Source organism: Ceratosolen solmsi, unplaced genomic scaffold, assembly GCF_000503995.2.
Source record: "Ceratosolen solmsi marchali unplaced genomic scaffold, CerSol_1.0 scaffold56, whole genome shotgun sequence".
NCBI lineage: Eukaryota > Metazoa > Arthropoda > Insecta > Hymenoptera > Agaonidae > Ceratosolen > Ceratosolen solmsi.
This window is the reverse complement of record NW_011948425.1, coordinates 1,224,044-1,233,115: the sequence shown is the minus strand read 5'-3', so window position 1 is coordinate 1,233,115 and position 9,072 is coordinate 1,224,044. Positions and strand designations below refer to the sequence as shown.

The 9,072-nt window shown below is 37.0% G+C and overlaps 1 protein-coding gene across 1 annotated transcript in view; it reads right to left on the bottom strand.

Annotated features, from left to right (window-relative positions):
- LOC105363003 (uncharacterized) overlaps positions 1 to 9,072 on the bottom strand; it is a 123,344-nt gene that overhangs the window by 75,162 nt on the left and 39,110 nt on the right. The window lies entirely within an intron of this gene.

Sequence of the window (9,072 nt, the reverse complement as noted above, 5' to 3'; positions counted from 1 at the left end):
AGCAGGAGGTGCCTCGCGCTGTTGTCGATGATCCGGTGGTGGAAGACTGGAACGCCGGCGCGGCACTGGAAAAGTGCAAATTCCAAGGAAGCCTGTCGGCAACACTGCCTTCCTCCTCGGCTCTGCGGCGTAGCAGCGGAGACGCAGTATCGACCGCTACTCAGAGGGCAAATGGCCTCGACCACTAGAGTTCCTTGCTCCTTTTTCCCTCGGCGGCAATCTCGGCGCGATCTCACGTGAGACCGCTCTCAATTCCCAAGGAATCCTTCGAAAAATATTACGGACTGACTCGCGAACAACCGCCCAAGTCCTCCACGAAACACGTATATCGCTATTATCTTGCTGTACCGTTTCATTCGCTTTTTTTTCTTCTCTTTTTCTTTCCTTTTCCTTACTTCCCTCCCTCCCGCCACACTCTCTTACTCTCTCTCTCTCTCTCTCTCGCTCTCTTACTCTTAGCACGAAAATTAAGCCTTCTCTAAGAGATTAGCGGATAAACTTTATGGTTATTCGATTATGTGGAGGGAAATTTATTCGAGCCCCGGGAGAATATTTCGATCCGTCTGATTATGGAGAGCTACGAAATTTAAATAATTTTGTTAATTGGCCACCTTATGTTTCTCATTCGCAAGCACATGCGTGTTAGTTAGCTTAATTAGCTCTCATCTTCTTTCGTTCTTACGCAATTATATCCATTGGTTCGAGGTGATATTTTAATACAAATTCAATTTTATCTATCTCGCGTGATTATAGTTGACGATACAAATTTTATTTTTAAACAAAATCACGCCCAACCTCTGAGATATGATAGAAATCCAAGAACTTTATAAAATAATGATTTGTGCGCGAGAGGTACTGTTGTATTTTGAGAATATTGAAGATTTATTTGTGCTGTGAAAATTGGCATAATTACATTTTGCTGACCCAAGTTTGACAATATTTATGTTATTGTAATATTTCGATGGCTCATTAAAATTTATTCAACTATGTTTCATCGATATTTTACAACACTGATATGTTCAATTGCGAGAAGATGATAAGTTAATTGATTTAAAATTGAGTCGTTTCGTCGGGCAGATTGACTGAAAGATTAAATTTCTATAAATTTTTAAACTGTTTTTTTTCTTTTATTATTTTTCTTTTCTTTTTTTTTTTTTTTTTTTTTTTTTTTTTTTTTTTAATTTTTTCGTTTCAATTCACTTATATCTTTTACGGTTTCAAAGAAACTATCTAGTGGGTTAATTAAAGTCCTTCGTTAAATATAAAGTAAAAGATTAAATCACTGATACGCCTTGTTTTTATTTTTCCACTCAAGCGCACTAACACTATAGATTTAATGTAAAAATTAAAATACAATTCATATTCCCATATTATTTCAATGCTGACAACTGTAATTATGCTATAATTTTAGTTTTTCTTTTGTTTTCTTTTCTTAAGTATTTACAATATTTAGCTTTTGATATAAATTAAAATATCTGTGATTGTATAGTGCTATGAACTGTAGTTTATTTTCATTTCACTTATTCTTCATTGTTGTAAATGGATTAAGATATTCGATGAATTTGCAATTAAATTAACCAAAGACGGCTAATAAATAAAAAAAAAATAAAAAAAAAAATAAAAAAAATGGATATTAATCGATTCATTGGTAAAAAAAAAAACAACAGTAAAATAACGAAAAAATAAAATTCAAATTAAGCTACCGAAAGACGCGCTAACACAACTAAATATGCTGAGAAAAAATCTGAAGAAGTATCTGCATTACTTGGTCGTTGAATTGTGCAATGTTGAACAGCATTGAAGAGACAAAATAGAGAAATGGCAAAGTTTCCATGTAATGGCTTCTTTCAGCCAGCACATATAAGTGCTAAAATCTATCGAAGCAGAGCCCAAAAGGATGGCACATGACACTTGGTCTTTTTGTACCTGACAATAAATTGTGCTGTCAGTATGCTTGTTCCACGTACGCTTATTCACACACAAGGTCTTGGCTGCGTGCAACAGCGGACACTCGGAATATGAGAGAACGAGGTGGTGAAGATGGAGGTGGAGAGACATATATATATATACACACACACATATATATATATACCTACTTTCAAGTTCTCAATTTTGAAAAGATGGCACCGTGTTCACATAACGCACCGTCGCATTAACCTAACGTCCCACGGCCAATAGCACAGCCAACTATTTTCAATGTCTTGCCATCTCATAATGTATGGAGAAGCATTGGCGAAATTGAAAATTGTATATTCTATTTGAGAACTGGCATGGACGTCGAAAGGGCGGACGGTATGAAATATTATTTTTGGAAGCGCAAATGAATAGTGCTTTACTGCTTCAATATTCCACGGTATTGTGCGGGGAAAAAGTGTCCCGTACTTAACAGCGAAATGCTGCCGATAGAAACGAATGTTAAACATTATTTTACATTTATAGCATACGTAATTTGCTAGAATTTGCAATGCACAAATTCATGCAATAAGCAAATAATAGACGATATAAAATTAATACAAAATTGTAAACTTTTGTCGCTTGATTCTTCTTCCTCTCATTTTCATTTTTTATTCTTATATTATTATCAACATCTTATTGCGTATTTTCGCTAATTGTTTTTTTTTTTTCGTTTTTTTTTTTTTTTTTAATACATGTATAAACTCCTCGATAATGTCAATAATCAATCAATAATGATGAGCTGAACGTCTGGAGTCTCGTTTAAATATCCCCGCTTAAATAAGTAAATCCATCTCCGTTTAAAATGTGACAGCGAAGAGAGGGGAATTTAAAGAATTAAAATTGTTAAAAATTACTTTTATCGAGCTTACATACATTGATAATTCATAACTTTTCAAGTACAAGACGATGAATGGGTGTACATTAGGACGAATAGATGTACAGCTCATGATGGGTCCTCTAACAAGTAATGCATAATATAATAACTGACAGATTATTACCGCACGACCGGTGACGTGCCTACCTGCAAAATTTTACATCCCTCCCTGCCTGATGACGGCACTCACCCACTTAAATCTATCTATCTATCCATCTATATATATATATATATATATATATATATATAGGCACACTCATACACGTGCGTATAACAAAATGTAAGGGAAGAATAGGTGTGTACGTATATGTAAGCAACGATGCTGTATACGAGGAGTTTATGGTCTCTCAACGTTATATCGCCTGTATAACGTTGACAATTCGTCGCTAATGCTCTCGCCATTAGTTTCGATTGGTTGTCAACTATAAGATGCATCCCAAATAAATGTCAACATGTCCGAAATATCAATGATATGAATGTATTTTACATTTTCGTATCTTCAATGTCATTACTGTTAAATTTTTCCTGGTTCTTTTACACTTTTTCTGCGTCTTTTTTTATTTTACAAATTTTTTTTTTTTTTTTTTTGTCTTCCATAGAAGCTCAGTAGGAGCTCTTCTGTTATATGCGAAAATGGGATGATGATTATTTTTTTGCGCTGATAGGGAAAACCTATTGAAGGCTCAAGGAGCTCGAGATCGCAAGAAAGTAAAATGTGATATACGAGTGAATAAATTTAAAATCAATAACATCTTCGTAATCACTTATCAAAGGCGTTTTATCATAATGTGAATACATTATCGGTGAATACATTAATAGATAGAACCTGCCATTGCAGGTGTCATTATTTATGAAAAATTGTCGTTCATAATTTATGAGCTAAATTGTTTCCTTAAAGATCACATGGTTTTGCGCGATTGTAAATTGTATACATTCAGTAGAAAATTGACTTTATGTCATTAGGTAAATTTCTTACTAATCTCTATTATTTTGTAAACATTGTTTTTAATTAGTGAGGCAAATATAATATTTACAGAACACAGCATTCACCGAATACAGCAGTAAAATGTAATTGAAACAAGATATGTATGTTGATTTTGTCACGGGAATAATATTATATAATCATTTTATAACTAATAAATTCGTCAACAAAGTTTTGTAAGACGTAACTTGCATACTTTACTTTGTAACTATGTAAAAGCTATGTAATTTGTAGGTTATGTATATTTAACAAATTGCTACTTTTATATGAGACACGATTGCGGCGTTGTGCTATTTACCGTAAATATGCTAGCATACTTTTATTGGTTTACCTTTTTCCTTTTCACATTCTCTTTAAATACACAAATTAAAGTTGTATTTCTTGCTTGAATCTTTAAATCAACAAAGTATATCGTTTCAGCAATATAAACGCTGATTTCCCAATGAGTTTCATTTATCTCCATAAGGCAATTTTTCACAATAATAGCAATAACAATTTATTACTCCGTACAATTATCCAAGTAATTAATTAACTTTTATTAATAATAATTATAATTTTATTATTGCAATTTATCTTTAATTCCAACTTAAGATTAATTCGAGGATTTAATTTGCCACATAATATAATTTTATACCCATAAATCGGGTTTAAAATTTCATTATACCATTCATATCCTGTAATATTAGTAATAATTTTTATTTTCAATCGTTGCAAAAAATTCAAGCATAATAAAAAAAAATAGATTTTCATATATCCGTTGAAATATTGTAATATTATTATAATAAGAAGTAATATCATGAAACTAACGGTGTGTTTATGTAAAAGATAAATTATTTAAAAAATTAGTTTGGCCATTGAAACATTTGTTTGAAGTTTATGGAAAACCATAAACTTCAATTCGATAATTTCTTAAATTTTACAAGCATTATTAAATATTATAAAATATTATTACTTATATCGTCCGCCCTGCTAAGTTAAAAATACTTTAATTCGTTAATTAACCTTATTCAGAGGGATAAATGTTTGAGAGGATAAATGTTTTTTTATAAAATAATTATTATAATTATCGATATATAATGAATGGAATTGTTTAAATTTTTAATACTTTGTGTTTTATTTTTTGAATAAATAGTTATCAAAAAATTTTATTTCAATATTTTTCAATACTGTTGTAGCTCAACTGTCAGTTCAATTCTCCATTATATAAAATTCAAAGTTAATAAAAAAATTTGTTTTCTTGAAAATCCATTAGAAGTTAAAGCCTTGGATGATGCTATTATTGGAATAGCATAAGTAGTTGAAGAATAGAATGAGCTAACAATAGTCTCGATAGGATTTTTTCTATAGTTAGATCAACTGATCATATCGAAAGAACAGAGCGGTGGATGCGCTTGACTTACGTAACATTAGATCCTGGATGAGATAATTTTGACATTCGAGTACGATAAGAGGAAGCCTCAAGAGTCGTCTTAGCCATAAAGTCGTCTAATTTCAATCGAAGCAGATATCTCGGAGGCGGAAGTATAACGGTCCTTAAAACCAAAACACACTCCAATTCTACTCGGTTATGTTCCTTATTTTTAGCGTAAAGCGAGCGGGATGGGACGTGAGGAAGTAAAGCAGAAAAATAAACAAAAATGTAAAAGGAAAGGAGGCTGCTGGTTGGCTGGATGGCTGGATGGCTGGGGCTTAGGCAATCGTCTTCCGGCAATCGTTCCTCGGCACACATGCGAGGCGAAACGAAAGAAAAGAGAAGACGCGGCAGCTACGATTCTTCGCGAAAAGAAGTTTCTCCACGTTTGCACGCAGACCTCCTCGGATCTCGAATAAAAGAGTGCACTTTGAGAGCCCGAGAAAGCGAATATCGGATCGAGTGTAAGAGCAAGCGAGAACGAGAGAGGCTGAGAACAATTGCGAGGAGATGGGAAGAAGTCGCGGCAACGGCGTGAGGGAGACAGAGGCGAGGCATCTAATGGATGCGAATATATCGCTGCAATAAATTTCACAAAAAGCTCCAAGGGAGAACTATGTGAGAGCTCTCTTGCATCACCTCTTTCCTCCTTCACTTCCTCCCTCTTTTCTCTTTACATCTCTTGCTCGGCGAATTTAGTTCCTGCGTTCGTTCGCCTACCCGACCCGAGGAAGTAAAGATGGTCGCGAGTGAGATGTGAGATACCGAGGGGTGAAGCGAGCATTATTAGGTAACGAACGAGTGATTCAGAGATCCGCAAGTAAAGACGTCAGGAGTCAAGAGTTTTGTCGTCGTCATTTATATTGTGCTTACATTGCCGCCTCGCGATCTGCATCTTACACGTTAGCGCGAAGTCGTCGTCGTGGTCGCCGCCGTCGTCGTCATCGTCGCCGTCGTCGTCGTCGTGGTCGCCGCCGTCGTCGTCGTCGTCGTCACCGCTACCACCACCACCGCCGCTGCCGCCGCCGCCGCCACCGCAACGGCCACCGCCACCGTCACTACCGAGGCGTCACGTTTCCGGCGGTACGTGCGCGCCCGTAGCTGATGGGCGGCCATCTTTTCTCGCTCCCAGCCAATGGGCGCTCTCCGAGAAAACTACCCCCGAACTCTCGGTCCCCACCCCAGAGCCAACGAGGACGGGGATCGCCAAGGGACCAAGTGTCTGCCTCTCCCTATCTCTATTTCTCCCTCGCTCCCCCTTCCCTCGACGCCTCGTCCCATAGTCGTTCTCCGCCAACCCCCCGCCAGGCTTTTCTCCTTCCGACGCCGAGGCGGATCAATAAGCACGCTCGGTAAGTAGCAGCTTTTAGCCCCCTATTCGCTTAGGGCGAACGCATAGCTGCAGCCGCCGACTGTCTCCGTCGCTCCTCGGCCCACCGACTCCGCCGCTCTTTTCTTCCAGTGTTCTTTCCTCCTTCCTGCCGCCCCCGCGCAAGGCGGTCCGTACGATTCGTGGAAGCGCCGCTCGGAAGTTCGATTTTCAGATGGGAATGCCGGGCGAACGGGGCGAAATATTATTATTCATCGGCGAGACGAAGAGCGTAGGAGAGAGCGAAGCCCGGAGCGCGTCCCACATGCATACGGGTGACTCGGTGCTCCGGGTCGGTGACGTTAATTTTTCTCGATTATTGCGACGGGCCAACGACGATATGCGGGAACCCAATGGGACGTAGAGGTATTTGAGTTTTTTGCGCTATCGCTATCGACTTGGAGCGAGCGCACGATAGATGAATTTAAATTTTAATGGACTCCTATTGAAAGTTTCATGAGGATTTTGGAATGTTTTTTGAAATCTTTATCGAGAGCTGGCTGCGAGCATGTCGCAAAAGCTTTTACGACGGTTCCAATATTTTTTTGATTTTCTACTTTGCTCACAAAAGTGAAAATGCGGCAGTGCGCTCCTTTTCCACTCTTCCGTTTTATGCGAGACTCAATGGGCATATTATAGGGCTAAGAATTTCGAATACTCGATTGACGTGGGATTGTTAATGATTTAGCCGTCGATGCTTATAAATAACGAAATGGAGAGAATCGGGATTTACCGAACAATGAAATTAAAACATTCGATTATCGCTTCCGTTAATTTGACATTGATGTTGTTACATTAAGAAAGTTATGTCGCCTTGATGAACATTAAAGTGAAAATTATTTTTTTTTAATTACGTTTTTAGACTTGGGTATAAAAAGTTCAAAACGTTTGTGTTAAAACTGCGTGAAAACTTCAACCGTATGAAATCAGCGATTATATTTAATACGAGTTACAGTTGTTTTATGTTTTGTACTTAAAGCTTCATTTATGATAGCCGAAGGATGATTTTAAACTCGAATTAACTTTCTGATAAGCTGATAATTTTGCCTACGTTTCAATAATGGCATCCAAATAATTCATAGCATTAGCGAAAGCTCTGAATTTTTTAGTTTGTCTTGCTTTATCACTGTCGAAGCCCGCAGTCGAGCCCAAATAATTTATCATCGCCAAGGTAGCAGAGAACACACAGGCATTCTAGAAATGAAAAGTTTTCCGAACGACCTAATGACTATTAGAGGTAAATATTCATTCTTTAATCGTCAAGTTTCGGCAATATTATAAATTTCAATTAAAGTTCTTTTTTAGTACAACACAAAACTTCTTTTTTTTCTTCAAGCTCTTAAGGCTCCATTCTAACCTTTCCATTTAAGTACAATGCCGCTTTAAAACAGAAATTTTATTAGGTAAATAGACGAACTAACTAAAATGTTCCTAAGCTGGTAAACAAAACAAAAACAAAAACAAAAACAAAAAAATAGAACAAACAAAAAAAGCCGCATAAATATTGAAGTGCGAAGGTGCTTATTCTATTCTACAATCATTGGAAATCGAATGTAAGAGCTTTGAATTACTAGATTATTCGTGCCATCTATCGCTGTTCATTCGCTTTAATTATATTAAAATAAACCAAAAGCGTTTGAAAATCGTTGAAACTAATGTTTTGAAAATATATTTATCTATCCTCGAGAAAGTAAAGTATCCGATTGAATTTTGCAATCTTTCACATAACAATCGTTAAAAAGTCTCATTAAATGCACTTAGCCAGCGGGTGAATTATTAAGAAAGGCACTCTCTTTCCACATAAAATATTGAATATGTCACCTTGGAAAAGATGGGCACCAAAGGGCAGTGGAAACTCTGACGTAATTCTCCATACGGGACATGGCGTATCATATTCTCTAGCCATTGAATTAAACATTACAACTCTCGAAGTTCTATTATTCCATCGTGGGTGGGGGGGGGAGAGAGAAAAGGATATCCTCGATATTTCCTTCGTAAATATTTTTAGCTTACTACACTAGATCCTATATAATGAACATATCCTTTCGTGTACTGCCTCGCCCTCTCTTTCTTTCTCTCTCTCTCTCTCTCTCTCTCTCTCTCTCTCTCTCTGTCTATCCCTTCATACGTGCAAGTCGACTTGGCCGTCCGTATTATATATGCATAGGTAGAGAGACAGTGACAGTAGGGTGGGGGGAGAGATGATAGGATGAAGAAAGGAAGGAAAAAGAGCAAATGCTCGATACACGTGTGCAGTAAAGATAGAGGCGGCGAGTTCACGAAGGGAAAGGAAAAAATGTAAAAGAAACGATTGAGAGAGAAGGAGGCAGGAAACACAAGCAGGGAGAAGCAGAAAATAGAAAAAGAGCGAGAGGAAACGTTAGAAAGGAGAGGGAACAAAATTATGAGATAGACAGAGACGCAGGATATATATATATATATATATATATATATAGAGAGAGAGAGAGAGAGAGAGAGAG